Below are 17,183 nucleotides of genomic sequence, written 5' to 3' on the forward strand. Positions count from 1 at the left end.
ATGAATACCACCGCAGTATACCTTATGATGTAAACCGGCACACACAATTCATTCCACGGCATCCATCAATAACTCACACCGCGGTATACCTTATGATGTAAACCGGCACACACAATTCATTCCACGGCATCCATCAATAAATCCCACCACAGTATACCATATGATGTAAACCGGAACACACAATTCATTCCACGGCATCCATCAATAACTCACACCGCGACATACCTTATGATGTAAACCGGCACACACAAGTCATTCCACGGCATCAGTCAATAACTCACACCGCGGTATACCTTATGATGTAAACCGACAGACACAAGTCATTCCACAGCATCCATCAATAAATCACACCGCGGTATACCTTATGATGTAAACCGGCACACACAAGTCATTCTACGGCATCCGTCAATAACTCACACCGCGGTATACCTTATGATGTAAACCGGCACACACAATTCATTCCACGGCATCCATCAATAACTCACACCGCGGCATACCTTATGATGTAAACCGACACACACAAGTCATTCCACGGCATCCATCAATAACTCACACCGCGGTATACCTTATGATGTAAACCGGCACACACAATTCATTCTACGGCATCCGTCAATAACTCACACCGCGGTATACCTTATGATGTAAACCGGCACACACAATTCATTCTACGGCATCCGTCAATAACTCACACCGCGGTATACCTTATGATGTAAACCGACACACACAAGTCATTCCACAGCATCCGTCAATAAATCACACCGCGGTATACCTTATGATATAAACCGACACACACAATTCATTCCACGGCATCAGTCAATAAATCCCACCGCGGTATACCTTATGATGTAAACCGGCACACACAATTCATTCCACGGCATCCATCAATAACTCACACCGCGGTATACCTTATGATGTAAACCGGCACACACAATTCATTACACGGCATCCATCAATAAATCCCTCTGCAGTATACCATATGATGTAAACCGGAACACACAATTCATTCCACGGCATCTGTCAATAAATCTCTCTGCACTGTATCTTTACGGTGTTGTGAAAAAGTGGGTGAGAATGAAAGGGGTGAGCTGAATCACGGAAAGGGGGCCGGTCCTCTCAAGGAATTGACAGATTGTGCAGTCTGGCTGTCAATCCAACAGGCCAGCCAACTGAAGGCAGGACATTGAACACTGTTTCAGTGATCTCTGCAGGGTCCTAATGCTGTGAACATAGCGCAAGTGTGCGTCTAGTGCAGGGCCGGTGCTACCATAAGGCGGCCAGGCAGGGGGTGCAAATGTCCAGGTGACCAGCAGGAGGAAAGCGCACAGTGCTCCTCTTCTGCGGTCTCTTTATGCTGCGTGGCCGAGCTCCAGGATCTCTCTGTCCGGCCCCTAGTAGACCAGCACTTGTCTAGCACCGGCCCGGGAGGAGGAATAGGTTTATCTATGGCCGCCCAGAGGAAGGAGTTCTCCCTCCTACTTTCACAGCATTGCATGTCAATACTTAGGATGGAACCTTATTGCACAGGGCTAGAATGTAGGTTTGTAATTGTCATGGCATGTATAACGGTGTGTCTGTTTGTATGACTGTGTCTGTATGTCTGCATGACTGTCTTTATGTCTCTATACGACTCTATGTTGGTCTGTCGCTTATTGACTATATGTCTGTGATTTATGACTGTGTACCTGTATGTGTAGATGGTACTGTGTGCCTGTATGATTGTGTTTGATTATGTGCCTTTTATGACTGTGTGTCTGTATATCTTTGTGACTGTGTGCCTGAATAACTAATAATGTCTGTGTGATGTATGGTTGCGTGTCTGTCTGTGTCTTTGCATGTAAGTATTTTTCCCTGTATATGTATGTCTACATGGAAGAGGCACAGAAATGGGCTGGGGGTATGTAAGTGGGTGTAAGACACACAAAAGAGGGCATATAAGACACTAAAGGTGATGTAGGGGGCAACACATTCAGAAGAGGGGAAACACAAAAGGGTGTAAGAAATTCTTAATAGGGGTTACGAGACACAGAGGTGTAGGCTGCGTTGGGGGAGGGGCGGCAAAATGCATCTTTGCCTGTGTAGCCAAAAATAATTGCATCGGCCCTGGTCTAGCGGTGCGTTTGTGCTATGCTGGTTGTGGACTACAGGGAAGAAAATCAGGACGGCGGGACAGGACCTGAAAAATGGGACTGTCCCTCCTAAATCTTGTCGGTTTGGAAACAAGAGTTGCCCTTGAAAGCATAATGGTTTAAAAATATATAGTGCAGAATGCTTTTAATCTGGCATGGGGGATTTTTCTACTTTTTACCCACAATTCTACTGGTTATTTGGCTTCATGCAAAGCTTATCATTTTCATAAATACTGGAGGAGTTAAAGCCATAAAACTCAGGTGACGATGGATTTTACTGAGAAATAAAGTAAACGTAAATATTGTGTATCTGCTCCGGGAAGATCAGGGCACTGGAAATGATTACACATTGTCCAAGTCAGAACTTGGGATACATTAGAACATTCCTGTTCTCACAGATTCCATTTAGAACACAGAGGCTTCCTCTAGACTTAGTCAAAAGCAAAACAGTTTGTCCCAAAGGCAAGTCAAGTCAGGCCCTGTACTAGAGACACATATAGCATGATCGTTAGGAGATGGGAAGGGGTAAGGCGTGCTACCAGGGGTTCTGCATACACATCACTTCTTTTTGGTAACTGGCACCGCAGTGATATGCTGCAATAGAGGAAGCTATTTATTTATCGAGCGTGGCTTTTAAAGGGACAGCCTCAATTATTTAATGGATTTCCTAACGGCAGCATGATGCATTGCCAATCAGCATGAACACGTAATCTGTGAATCTGACAGTCACACAGAATATACACTGAATACTGACAGTGTACCAATCGTAAGGAAATTAGTCAGTTATTAAATCACTCCAGCTTCCAGCTACCACACGCACGGTTTCTCATTATAAAAACTGGTCCCAGCTAATACATGTAGTATTTGGTAAGGGTTATTAATATTACTCTTTCGGATTTGAATGTAAATTGTTTGTCCAGCAGGCTTTCAATCTTGTTGAAATTAAATAAATAATAGATATCCTTTTCAGATGTTTATTTCACACAAACAATGTAAATTATTGTTGTTAAAAGAACACTATAGTGTCAAGAAAATAAACATGTATTCCTGACCCTATAGTGTTAAAACCACTTTGAAAAGGTGCATTTTATATGTCCTAATAAATAGGGTGAGGTGGTCAAAACCATGCAGTGTCATTAGACAGAGCAATAAAATATAATGTGATTGAAAGGACGCCCCTAAGGTAAGGTTTAAGGGTGGGTTACTTCTCACTTGGGGTGCTTTGCATAAGGTTGTAATAAAATATACTGCAACTGTTTTTGTATGCATAGCTCCTAACTGTCCTGAACCTGGCTAGACAGTCCCAATTTTGCACCCCTCACCTTCCAGACATCATTTGTAACCAGCGATGCACACTGTGTTACAGGTCAAACTTATTATATAATTGCCATGCCTATACATTGATCTTGCACCTTCCTACTCCAATCCATCTACTATCTCCCAATATTGAGTTTTTTAATGAACAGTCCTGAATTTAACAGGCAGTCTCACAGTTTGGAGAGACTGCACCAGCACAAAGTGGTCCCTAGCGACCAATTCCTCTATTTAGAAATCTGCTGATATGTAATGGGATGATGGGCTGTATGTGCTGGCCCACAGAGCTACTGTTGTTGAACAAAATGGGTAACAATTCAGTACAGTTAAATCTTGCTATAGCCTGTTGGTTACAGTCTAGCATTTCGCTCTTAAAATGTTTTCGTGCATTTTGACAAAATCGATTCCTCTCCTGGCACCCATAGTCTGTCCCTCCTGCTGCCATCATGATAATGGAAACGCTTTCTCTCCAAGTTATCTGTACAATTCCATCAGAGTTCTGACCAGCTGAGCTAAGCGCACTGGGCTAAGCGAAGCCTCTGCATTATCTTAGCAGCAGATGAAGAAACGGGTAGATTACTTTAAAAAAAAGTGTTTGACAAAAACTGGAGATATCGCACCCAACAACTTCATGCACCTTAACCAATCCAGTGGTGGTATGTGAAAAGGATCTGAATATACACATTGATACAGTGTAAAAACAATTCATAATAATAGGAACATAATTAAAATAAAAATGTAATCATCACAAACCGCAAGCCATCTAAAATAACCTCACAAAGATATAGAATCATTATTTACTTCCACTAAAAGACAGGAAACTAATTGCAATCTAAAGCCATGGAACATTTTGATGGAAGCAATGAAGATTTGTGTTGATTCTTAAGGTCTGACATTTACAGCAGGGATTCTAAATAATGCTTTGTACACTTTTCATGTCCAGCCCCACAGTATACAGCATTCACATGTCCCTGAAACATGCCCAATGCTACATATCACCCCAGCTCATGTATGTAATGTGGCCGACCTCCATGGGGTTAAAGTAAAATACTACATAACTGACTGTCACACGTTGCTCCTGGTAAATATTTACTCAGTGTTTCTGCCTTAGAGATGTTTACAGTAAGGTTTCAGAAGGTTTCACGCAACCTTTATCTTCCTATGATAAACTACACGTCATGCTGGAACCAGCGTAAGCAACCACTGTGCTCTCTAGGGGTTCATTTACTAAACAGTGACATAGGCCAAATAGACAAATTCTATATCCAGCCCCTCACATTATTTATTATGTTGGTCTATATTAAGTTTTCAATTATCTAGTGTGTGTTTGTGTGTGTGTGTGTTTGTGTGTGTGTTTGTGCACATACACAAATATGGGCTAAGTTGCACACGGTACTCCCATTCATATTCCCACCTGCACTTATTAAAGGGTTACAGCAATTTGAAGTGGTCATAGTGCATGGAGTCTGTAAGGACAGTGTTTAACTATGAAAACACGTTATATAATCCCTGTGCACACACGTTATTTAATCCCATTGCTGCAAAAGGTGTAATGACACCTCCAACAGCGTCATTGGGGTGCAGTTAGCCAGTTCTGGACTGGCTAATGCCAATTCTGTGAAAATTTAATTGCACAGAATATCAGTCAATAGGTGAGAGACGCCAGCTGTCGGTCTCAGACAATAAATGTCAACAGCCACAGCTTTGGCAGTTCTGCAGAAGCCAGATGTGCGCAACAGGACCACCAGGGAGCATCAGAGCCCAGAGGGGATGCATGTAAGGTGGCAAACCATTGCTGAACTGTTTGCCCCATTACTGGGGAATCCGACCAGCAGGCTGCAGTTAGAATGTTAGGTATAACCTTTTAACAGCTCGGTGTTATCATGTTTGTTTATTTATATATTATGTTTATCACTAAATCCAAAACTCTTCTTGTTACAAGTTGCAACTTATTTTAACAGACGTTGAACCAATCTTTAGTAATTAATAAATACTTTCCTTTACTCTTCCCATTTTCAACCCCAACACACAATGCGCAGTGCAAGACAACTCACTGAAAGGGTTAAATCCAGATGTACAAGTAATGTGTGTGTATTTAATGTGATTATTACTTTATTATGAGCCAAGTGTGGTATAGCTTTGTATAAAGAAACCCCTTTTATTAAATGCAGGAAAGGAAAGATAGAAAAGGAAAGACTTCTATTTACACAGTGCTGTTTTAGGACGAAAGTGATATAGAGAATAAAACCTGGACTTCCGAGAAAATGTCAGTTTATTACCTGATATATCCCGCCGTATTGATTGACAAAAATGTATTTTATTCAATTCAAAGCTGAATTGCAAAATATAGCCAGTGTGTGCCAATAGCGGAGTCAGATAACGTTTTCCAATCAGATGTTTTTCTGTTTTTCCTAAATTTAGCAATTAGGTTTTCAATCCAATACAGTGGGAAGCTTAGTGAATACACTATACTCCCTATACAGATATCTGTAAGACCTTTCTGATACTAAGTTAACAAAGAATTGCTAAGGATTCTGGGAGTTCTGTGATCTAGCTACTAAATAAAGCATGCATTCATTCAATGTTACTGTAAACACGTAACATACATGTAATGTGAGGCTTTATACTGTTTACAGCTACCCATTATAGTAGCAGGCAGTGCCGAGAAACACATCATTAATAGCAGTAATTACAATATTCACAGCTACAGACCCATCTGGCCCAGCCTTTATTATACAGCAGTTATATTTAGTGTATATATAGGATGTTTTTAGAACAGGCTGTTTGTCACAGGAAGTTCATATAAAGCCAAACCATGTGGGACAGAGAAGGAGGAGGTTCAATTCAGACCCATGTTTTATCATCTTTCGTTTGTGAGTTTTCTACCTTACATCGCCAATTTTGTTTCCTATTACTATATTACGCTATGTTATGTTTGCTATTATTGTAGATCCACCAAGGATTCGTTTTCCCTGGTTTATATTTTCCAGGTTGTCTTAAGAATTTTATTTACGTTTGCTGGGTGTTTTTTCCACTTTTTTGTTTAATATTGTTTATCAGGTGTCAGTGAGGTACACCCGGGGACACTCCAAGCTAAACTTTTATATCTTTTGTCTTTAGTGTGTATACTCCCTCTTCTCTCACCATGTTTTAACTTTACTCAGACAGTCCCTGGTAAACGTTAATAATGTCAGTGGGATGCAGGATCTGCAAAGTGCTTTAACCCTGTGGGTGGCAAAGGCCGAGACCTGGAACAAATACTTCTAAATCGAATGTGTGGGGATACAAATATATCTATATCGAATGTGTGGAGAAAGAATTAGATCTAAATTGAATGTGTGGAGATACAAATAGATCTAAATCGAATGTGCGGAGGTGAAGATATATGTACATCGAATGTGTGTAGATACAAGTACGTCTAAATTGAATGTGTGGACATACAACTATATCTAAATCAAATGTGGGGAGATACAGATTTATCTAAATCGAATGTGTGGGGATACAAATACGTTTAAATCAAATATGTGGAGATAGAAATAGATCTACATCGAATGTGTGGAGATACAAATAGGTCTAAATTGAATGTGTCGTGATACAAAAAGGTCTAAATCGAATGAGTGGAGATGAAGATATATCTATATAGAATGTGTGGAGATACAAATACATTTAAATCGAATGTGCTGCCATGACAGGTATTAAATAATTAAAGACAATTTAGTTGTAGTATTAGTCCTGTAATGTTGGTGAGAAATAAAGAAATATTGTAGCTTCCTAATATCTTTTTATTACACTAATAAAGAGAAATTTGTAGTAACAAGCCTTCGGGATTTCCTCTATCAAGTCTAAATCATTTTATTAAAGGACTACTATAGTGTCAGGAACACAAACATTTATTCCTGACTCTATAGTGTTAAAACCATTATCTAGCTCCCTTGGCCTACTTTGCCTCCCTAAATATAGAAAAATATCACTTGTATTCAAGTCTGAAGCTGCTGCCCCTGAACTTCCTCTGACCTCTGACATCATCATAAGTGGTGGTCTGATCCAATCACAATGCTTCCCCATAGGATTGGCTGAGACTGACAAAGAGGCAGATCAGGGGCAGAGCCAGCATGATTCAAACACAGCCCTGGCCAATCAGCATCTCCTCATAGAGATGAATTGAATCAATGAATCTCTATGAGGAAAGTTCAGTGTCTGCATGCAGAGGAAGGAGATATGGAATGTTTGGATGCATTTTAGGCAGCCATGACCCAGGAAGGATCTCTAACAGCCATCTGAGGAGAGGCCAGTGAAGTTATCCCTAGGCTGTAATGTAAACACTGCATTTTCTCTGAAAAGACAGGGTTTACAGCAAAAAGCCTGAAGGGAATGATTATACTCACCAGAACAAATTCAATAAGCTGTAGTTGTTCTGGTGACTATAGTGTCCCTTTAATTATTCCCAATAGAGGATTAGCATCGGGGGTTAATTTATTAACATATAGACAATATAGCAATTATATTGGTGTTTCAGATTTTTCCAATTTTCTATCTTTATATACATTTTCCATTTGGGTTTTTAATTGGATACCTTTCAGTGTTTTGCAAATAAAATTGGAAAAAATTCTCAAACTCAGCGAAAGCAACAGCCTGGCCATTTTAACCTGTATTTTGCCATTTGGACTTCCATATGCGGCTTTTATTGTTTTTAGGGAATAAACATCACAGTTTATAGCTCAGGCCATGCAGCAATGCGTATTTGATAACCTCAGCAGTGCTATGGCAAGTTAAAGGGTTACTTTAAACACCATGACTACTTCAGTAATTTGAAGTGGTGATGGTGCCTGGCAGGGCCGCCCCAAGACATTGTGCTGCCTGGGTCCAAGAATGTAATGATGCACCCCCCCTCCTCCCCTCCTGCCAACCAAAACAATGACCACAAAAACACGCCAACATCTTTTATGCAGATTGTATAGTGAATACAATGTCTGTGTTTGTGAAGGGTATGCAGTGTGTGTAGTGAATTCATTGTGTGCGTGTGTATAGTGAATGCAGAGTGTGTAGTGGATTTAATGTCTGTGAGTCATGACTAATGTTTGCGTTTATGTATTGTATGCAATGCGTGTAGTGGACGGATTGTGTTTGTGTATAGAGAATGTAGAGTGTGGTGTGTTTGTGTAGTGGATGCAGTGTGTGTGTTTGTGTAGTGGATGTGGTGTGTGCTTGTGTAGTGGATGCGGTGTGTGCTTGTGTAATGGATGCTGTTTGTGTAGTGGATGCAGTGTGTGTTTGTGTAATGGGTGCTGTTTGTGTAGTAAATGCAGTGTGTGTTTGTGAGGGATACAGTTTATGTAGTGGATGCAGTGTGTGTGTTTCTGTAGAGGATGCAGTGTGTGTCTGTGTAGAGGATGCAGTGTGTGTCTGTTTAATAGATGTAGTGTGTGTGTAGTGGATGCAGTGTGTGTGTTTGTGTAATTGATGTAGTGTGTGTTTGTGTAGTGGATGTAGTGTGAGTAGTGGATGCCATTTGTGCATGTTTGTGTAATGGATGCAGTTTGCGTAGTGGATGCAGTTTGTGTGTGTTTGTGTAGTTGATGCTGTGTGTAGTGTGTGTTTGTGGTATTGAGTGGTGTGTGATCAGTTTTTTTGTATAAGTAAGTTTATCCCCCCCTCCCTGCCTCTTACCTGTGGTTAGGGTGGGAGGACACTGGAATCCCTGGTGGTCTGGTGGCACACCATGTTGTATCGTGATGGGTTGGCCTTGTGCACCCCCATCTCCAGCAAAATTACCTCCTCTCTTCTCATTGCCTTAGCAACCTGCATTCACGCTCACGTGGCTCCTAAGAAGAAAGGAGGTAAGGGCCCCTGTTTTACACAATGAAGAGGGGTCCCAGGATTGCACACATATATAGCGATACTCACTATATATGTATGCAATTAGCCAGCCAGGGTCCCTACAAGCCGGTTAGAGTGTACAGGGGCAGCAAAATGTGAGGGGAGGGATGCCAGTGCAGGAAGATTGGGCTGAGGGAGAACTTTGCCTCAATGCTGAAAAGTATGGTGGGTTTTAACAACAAGGGTTCTTCCAACCAAAACCAGTGTTTTCGTTAAACAATGTTTTTTAGTTGTAATAACTCTCTAAAAAAACCCTAAAGAGACACTGCGGGCACTAAACTGGTGATAGTGCCCATAGTCCCTTGTCATTGTCCCTCCATATTGTATTAAACCATTGTCAAGCAGTTTAACACAAAATCAGGGTCCCTGGCCACCCACAGTCCAACCCCCAATGGGGGTGTTGCTGCGTGTCACTTCCTCCCACCGGAGATAATAGCCGCGCGGGAGGAGGAAGGCAGGGAGGAGGTGAGTTCTTCAAGATAACTCCCAACTGCCTCAGCCTGCCACTGGACCCCAGGGAAACCACCCTCCATAAAAAGGTAAGAACCTGGAGGGTGGCTAAATGTATGTTAGTATGTCTGTGTGTGTGTTAGTATGTCTGTGTTTGTGTTAGTATGTCTGTGTGTGTTAGTATGTCTGTGTGTGTGTATGTCAGTATGTCTGTGTGTGTTAGTATGTCTGTGTGTGTTAGTATGTCTGTGTGTGTATTAGTATGTCTGTGTGTGTGTTAGTATGTCTGTGTGTGTGTTAGTATGTATGTGTGTGTGTGTTAGTATGTCTGTGTGTGTTAGTATGTCTGTTTGTGTGTGTTAGTATGTCTCTGTGTGTGTGTTAGTATGTATGTGTGTGTGTGTGTGTGTGTGTGTGTTAGTATGTATGTTTGTGTGTGTTAGTATGTATGTGTGTATGTCAGTATGACAGACATACTGACATACACACACTGACATACATACACAGACACAGACATACTGACACACACACACAGACACACTTACATACACACAGACATACTGACATACACACACAGACATACTGACATACACACACACAGACATACACACACACAGACATACACACACACACACAGACATACTGACATACACACACAGACATACTGACACACACACACACAGACATACTGACATACACACATACATACTGACACACACACAGAGTGTGCATATGTCTGTGTGTGTATGTCAGTATGTCTGAGTGTGTATGTCAGTATGTCTCAGTGTGTGTCAGTGTGTGTATGTCAGTATGTCTGTGTATGGCAATACGCCTGTCAGTGTATGTGCCTGTGTGTGTGTCAATATATCTGTCAGTGTATGTGTCTGTGAGTATGTATGTGTCTGTGTGTGTATCAGTATGTCTGAATGTGTGTCAATATGTTTGCCAGTATATAATTTTGTGTCAGTGTATGTGTGTGTCAGTATGTATCTGCGAATGTTTTAATATGTCTGTCTGTGTGTGTATGTGTCAGTATGTCTGTCAGTGTGATTGCGGGTTGGGCGTAATGGGGAGGGGGTGGGATGCAGTGACAGGGCCCAGGGGGCCCAAGAAAATGCTTTGCCCAGTGTCCTATTCATATTATAGACGGCCCTGCTTCCTGGTCTTGTAAGAGCTCACTACAGAAGCTACAACAAAATGGAAATTTGCAGCAAATGCAAAAGCTTCAAATGTATCTTGTTATTTATTGTGTTTAATTTATTGTCTCTGCAGATATTTTAATGTTTTGTTTTTCATACGGAAATAGTGACCAGAGTGATAAATGGTCGCCATCCCCAGGTCTTAGTCAAGCTGTTTTCATGTAATTTGATTAAAACTATTAACCCTGAGAAACCCGTGACCGTCCACTGGCATGTACTGCGCAAACATATTCTGCAGCGCAGTACAACTGGGGAAAAATACGGTACAATATACACAGACCAATACCAAAGGTAACGAGGGCCCTACATGTCAACTAAGATTTAGTCATTTTTATACTCTAACGTGAAGAATTTCATGAGATTACGATGCTTAAGCATGGCAAGCATGGAAATAGGCCCTTGGTGTCAGATTCCTCTCACACCTTCTCTTGTCTACAAAAATAAAGAGGCTCAGGAGGGTTTAGTGGTTTGCCAGAAAATTGCAAAATCTAGGGCAAAATTGTGCTGCAGATTCCTTATCAAATCTCCGAAATTCACTGTCAGTTTATTCTCTAAAGCAGGAATTGTGGAGACTGGACAAGAAAATTGGACATTTTAGGCAAAAAAAAAAAAAGCTGAGCTGGAAAAACAGCAAGTTCAATGATTGTTCCACCTTGGATATTTTTGGCCTTAAATTTCCAGTTCTCCTTTTAGCTCTCCACGATAACGCTATTGTTTTGTGTTTTTTATATATCGCAGTATTAATATGTCTGCTGGTAAAATGTGCTAGAACGTAAAACAGACCATAGCGTGGAAATAAATCTTACATAAATTGTGAAAAAGAATGGGGAGAAATGGAATGTTCCACTTGTTTTTACATTGTTGCATGCCAAAAGACTGATTTACATTTTGAGATATTTTTTTCTTACAAAAATATACCAAGGAAGACGGAAAGCATTGATTTTTGTATTGTTTATAATGGAATGTATTACCCATCCGTAAAGGCCACCTGTAAAGCCTAACATGACTTGTTGTCTATTTTAAAAAGTACCGATTAATCAACTGTCGCAGACTGTTGGCAAGTATGTAAGACTACAGAAAAGTATGTTGGTCGCATGAGAAGGCTTTAGGCAAGAGATCTACATCTTTAGCAAGCTGTTTTACCCCCCAATGGAAAAAATTACATAATTTAATACATGCGTGTTTTTGTTGAAGGTATATCTAGTAAATGTGAATTTTCATTTTGTTTGGATTTGGGCAGTGGAGTGGCCCGTTAAGCCCACCTAATTCGGAGTCCCAAGAAACCTGCATATGACCTGGCACTGAGTACCTATAAATGACCTGGCACTGAGTACCTATAAATGACCTGGCACTGAGTACCTATAAATGACCTGGCACTGAGTACCTATAAATGACCTGGCACTGAGTACCTATAAATGACCTGGCACTGAGTACCTATAAATGACCTGGCACTGAGTTTCTATAAATGACCTGGCACTGAGTACCTATAAATGACCTGGCACTGAGTACCTATAAATGACCTGGCACTGAGTTTCTATAAATGACCTGGCACTGAGTACCTATAAATGACCTGGCACTGAGTACCTTGCGTCAGTGCAGTGCCAGTCACAGCAGGGTACCCATCATTGTACTGATGGCTATCACTATAAATGGCCCTATAATGTCTCCATAGTGTTTTCAAAGGAACACTCCAAGCACCATAATCACTACAGCTGGCTGTAGTCATTGTGCTTTAAATGACCTGGCACTTTCCAAAGGTAAGTAGTAAAATGGTTTTAGAGTCTGTTACAAGTTACCTGGGTCCTACACCTGCTGCCACAGCCTCCACTTCCGTTCTTCTCCTTTAGGAGAATCGGACTAGCTCCACAGAGTGAAACAAGACCATGCCAGCCCCCGTTGTTTGTCTGTGAGCATCCGCTAGGCACGGTCCGTCATCAGCTGGGCTTTACATTTGGTGTCATTCAGCTGCTCCTGAAGGTTGCAGTGGTTATGGTGCTTGGAGTGTTTCCTTAATGCATCAACAGTTTAGCATACAGAGGTCGACTCCATATGTAAAGCAAATCACTCTATGTAAGGACTGCTAAATGGTGACTGGAAGAATAACCAGGGCTGTCTATATAGCGGCCAACATACTCTTTCATGGGCCAAAGTGCCTTAGAAATGCCTTGCCCACCGGGCAGTATAAAACACCAATATAGACAATCTTAAGAGGGACCTGATTTCAGGACTGTTAGTACATTGCCAATCGTCATCTGTACTGCGGGCATTACCGAGGGCATTACAGCGTAATGGGAAATTATATTGGTTGAAAGAATCTGCCTAGGTGGGGTTACCATTAAATATGGAGTAAATACGGCAATCTTAAAGGAAAACCATTGAGTAAATATGACAACTCTGAATAGATAGTGCATTAAATAAATAATGCAAATATAAATAATAAATACACATTTTCTAAAGTCCTCTTGTTTAGCACTGTGTATGTTTAGTGGGTCTGCCTTAAGCTACTATCAGACTGCTTCCTAACCAGGAAGAGATTCTTCTTCTATAAACCCCTGTACAGCTACAGCTCATGTCCCCGTGAAATAACTAAAATATCCTATTATTCGAAGTCTATTGAAGAAATAAAAAATGTGCAAAACAAAACCAAAATAAGCAAGGGATGCCCGCCATCATAGCATTCTCAACTTCATCCAGAAATTGTTCATTCTCACATTCTTCATTGCTAGGGCCCCCTGGAGCTGGGTGGGGGGACAATAGATCAAGTGCAGGGATTCCCCACATCAGCTAATAACCAGGAGGGAGCTCTGGGCTCCCCCAAACACTTTGCCGTATGTTCAAAGGGTCAGGAGTTAATAAGTAATATGGTTCCCCAAGTTTAAATTGTCTCAGGTGTGTGGGCACTTGCACGGTGAGGAGTTACTAACAGAGAGATTAGCGGAGATTGACGGAGCAGGTCCTTTATGTATAACCCAGGGAGATTAGAGCCGATAATCCCAGGAAGTGGTGCTGGGTCCCCACCCAATAGTTTTTTAATGGGTTTCACCCATAGTATCACAACAGTGATCCCCTCCTTCTATCGTTAAAGTGGTCCTGGAGATTAACCAGCCAGTGATCCCATTTTTGAATGACTGATTCAATGATTGATTGATTGATTGATTGATTGATTGATTGACTGACTAGTTTTGCAATGAATTCCTGAGCAATTCCTGTGCTATTTGATCCTGTTTTCAAAATGTTTGTTTTTTGGGGGATTTTTCTCAAATTTTAACTGTGTTAATATAACATTTTTTGATCAGGTTTGCTCTTGTAAAATCATCTCCAACTGCAAGTGAAAATGAGAAATTGGGGGAATCTATCAAAGTGTTAGAAACACAATCTCTAATTAGGCCTCTCAGCAGAATTCATGCAACGATGCTTCGATGGGATATTTGAAACTTCCTTTTTCTCAGGTTTGGTGGTAAAGGGTTAATTCCTCCCCACGCAGAATTTCTACTTATAATGATTCTCCCCCGGATAATCTAGAGATGACATTCAAAATATCTTTGGGTTTCCATGGAAGTCTAATCAGAGCTGTTACAGCTTCAAGAACATGACAATCTGTGTAGATGTAAAACCTGTATACACTACACACTCTGTATACAGCATGCACTATATACACGTACAGGCAGATATACACCTATAGCAAGCTGTGACGCAATAACTCTGTATATACCTATGGGGGGACTATACTATTACAGCAACATACATACTGCATGCACACCTACAGGAGGGTTTGTATACATATATGTGTGCATGCAGTAAACATGATTTGCTTATAGAATGTTTTGTATACACTCTGTACACTGATACTAACTTACCCCATATATAGTAAAATCTGTATATAGCAAACTGGTGTGCACAAACATGTAGCAAGAATTTATACATCCACAATCAAGCTCTTTATATCCCACAACAAGATATTGTGATGTGTGTGTGTGTGCATTTGTGTGTGTGTCTGTGGGTGCGCATGTGTGTGTGTGTGCGTGTGTGTGTCTGTGTGTGTGTGTGGGTGGGTGTTTGTGTGTGTGTGCGTGTGTGCATGTGTGTGTGTGTCTCTGTGTGTCTGTGTGTGTGTGTGTGTGTGCGTGTGTGCATGTGTGTGTGTGTCTCTGTGTGTCTGTGTGTGTGGGTGGGTGTTTACTTTAGATAGATCTGAATGCACATATTAAAAGCTCTGTATATACCTATAGCAAGCTTTGATATACTGCTGAACACAAGCACTGTATATTCCTATGGCAAGCTCTGCCTATACTGATAATATACTCTTAACCCAAGCGCTGCTTATATCATTGCACACAGCCACCCTCACAGCAAGCTCCATTCAGTCCTGGAACAAACTCAGCCTGCACCGGGGAAGGGCAACGTGTCCTGAGCCTGAATCACTGTACTAAGCTGCTTTATACAGCCCAAATAAACACAAAACCCCCCTATTAACCCCCTCAGCACCTTGGCAACGTGCTCTCTATTTATCCTGCTTCTTCCCCCCTTTTTTGTCTTGCACCTTATGTGTTAATAACTCGTTGGCATTCTAAGGGTTAATACTGATCCATGCAAATACAATGTGAGCTCCGTAGATATATGACCAACCTCTCTGTCACTGAAATGGTTAATGTTACCTAGTCTGGATTCTTTTTACCCTATTAAATGCATTACTAGTTTTATTTATTTTTTTTTTTTGCTTTTTTTTTTTTGTTCTGTTTTGCATTTAATTTCCTCAAACTACCAATATCAATAAAACATTCTGGGTTTAAAATATATATATATATATAACGTGTATAACAGGTGTCTTTTGTGGATTAGCAGAATTGAGTCTGTAGTCCCCTCCAAAAGTGGAACAACTTGGCCCCGAACACAAAGCTTTCAAAAACATCCCCTTCCAGGAGGGTATTTCAAGCAGCTCGTGCCAGCTTCCTCGTTACAACCGTGCAGCTACACAGACATTTCTACGACAAATGTTTCCCCCACAGTTCTTTATTTGGAGTTATAACCGACGTACTCTCCTATACTGCCTATTGTGACTTTAAAAGAGGTGCCAGACAGTTCTCAATACTGCTGAATATCCCCTAGAAAGACTGCTTCGTGTCGGTCCAACGGAATGCTCTGCGAATTCCCAGCATAGAATATGGAACGATTCAAAGCAAGCACTTACCTGTGCTGCCTTCGCCCTCTCCTGCCTGTATCTTGTTCCCTCTGGCTGTGGAATGTGAAAGCAGGCAGGTAAAGAATGTCAGCTCCTCCTGCCCAGTGTGAACTTAGGGGTTGGCTTCCTAACAAGATACGCCCCTGACGCTTACTCAATCCATTTCCTTATCTCGTGCCGTTAAGGGCTGTAATGACTCCGATAGACTAGTGTGAAAAGAGCACGCAGTGTAATATAACAAGGAAATGCTGTGAACTACAATTGCTCTGGTAACAGGAGCTTAAAATAAATGCAATTGCTTTTCTTTTTTTCCCCCTCTCTTTCTCTTTCTCCTTCCGTGGTTGTTGTGGTAACTTCATCTTGGCCCAATTCCTCCTACAGAAGGCATGACGGCGTTAGAAGGTAACGTCTCCCCCCTTCGTAGATATGAGTTTCCTTTTAACCCCTTTAAGGACCAAACTTCTGGAATAAAATGGAATCATGACATGTCACACATGTCATGTGTCTTAAGGGGTTAAACCAGTGGCAGCTAAGCTGGGACGTTTCTGGACTACATTTCCCATGATGCTCAGTCAGCTACAGAGCCAGCTTCTTGCTAACAGGGGCACCACAATGTTTCTGAACTACAATCCCTGTAATGCTCAGCCTTCATAAAATCAAAATGCTTCGAAGGGTTTCCCTTTAATGTTATAAGCTGACATAGGTAAGAGAGGTTAGATTGTCAGCTCTTGTGGCTAGTGATTATTAGAATTACAGTATGCAGCTTCCAATGTAATAACAGTCAGTTTTAATCTAATTTAGATAAAACACCGCCAAAAACATCGAATATTCAGAAAACTTTTAGAGCAAATTTCGAAGCAACGGCGATGCAAATCCATGTCCAGGATTCTGGATTCAATGTAGCTGATGTTGCTATGCCCATAAGTTATTAGGCTTTATTACGCTCCTAGCTGCACCTCATACGATATCATTTTTAATTGGTCGATGCTGTGCGATATACTAACCATCTGGTATAATGAAAAAGGATTTATTTGCTAA

General features: G+C 41.1%; 1 protein-coding gene across 3 annotated transcripts in view; it reads right to left on the reverse strand.

Moving 5' to 3' along the window:
• PTK2B (protein tyrosine kinase 2 beta) overlaps positions 1–16,253 on the reverse strand; it is a 143,103-nt gene extending 126,850 nt beyond the window's left edge. For 2 of the 3 annotated variants that reach the window (XM_063441980.1, XM_063441978.1), the window contains exon 1: positions 16,155–16,253. The gene's annotated coding sequence lies outside the window, so the exon portion shown is untranslated. The remainder of the gene's footprint in view (positions 1–16,154) is intronic. The other variant, XM_063441979.1, reaches the window with a different exon arrangement.
• Positions 16,254–17,183: the final 930 nt, after the last annotated feature.

Source organism: Pelobates fuscus, chromosome 2 (genome assembly GCF_036172605.1).
Source record: "Pelobates fuscus isolate aPelFus1 chromosome 2, aPelFus1.pri, whole genome shotgun sequence".
Lineage (NCBI taxonomy): Eukaryota > Metazoa > Chordata > Amphibia > Anura > Pelobatidae > Pelobates > Pelobates fuscus.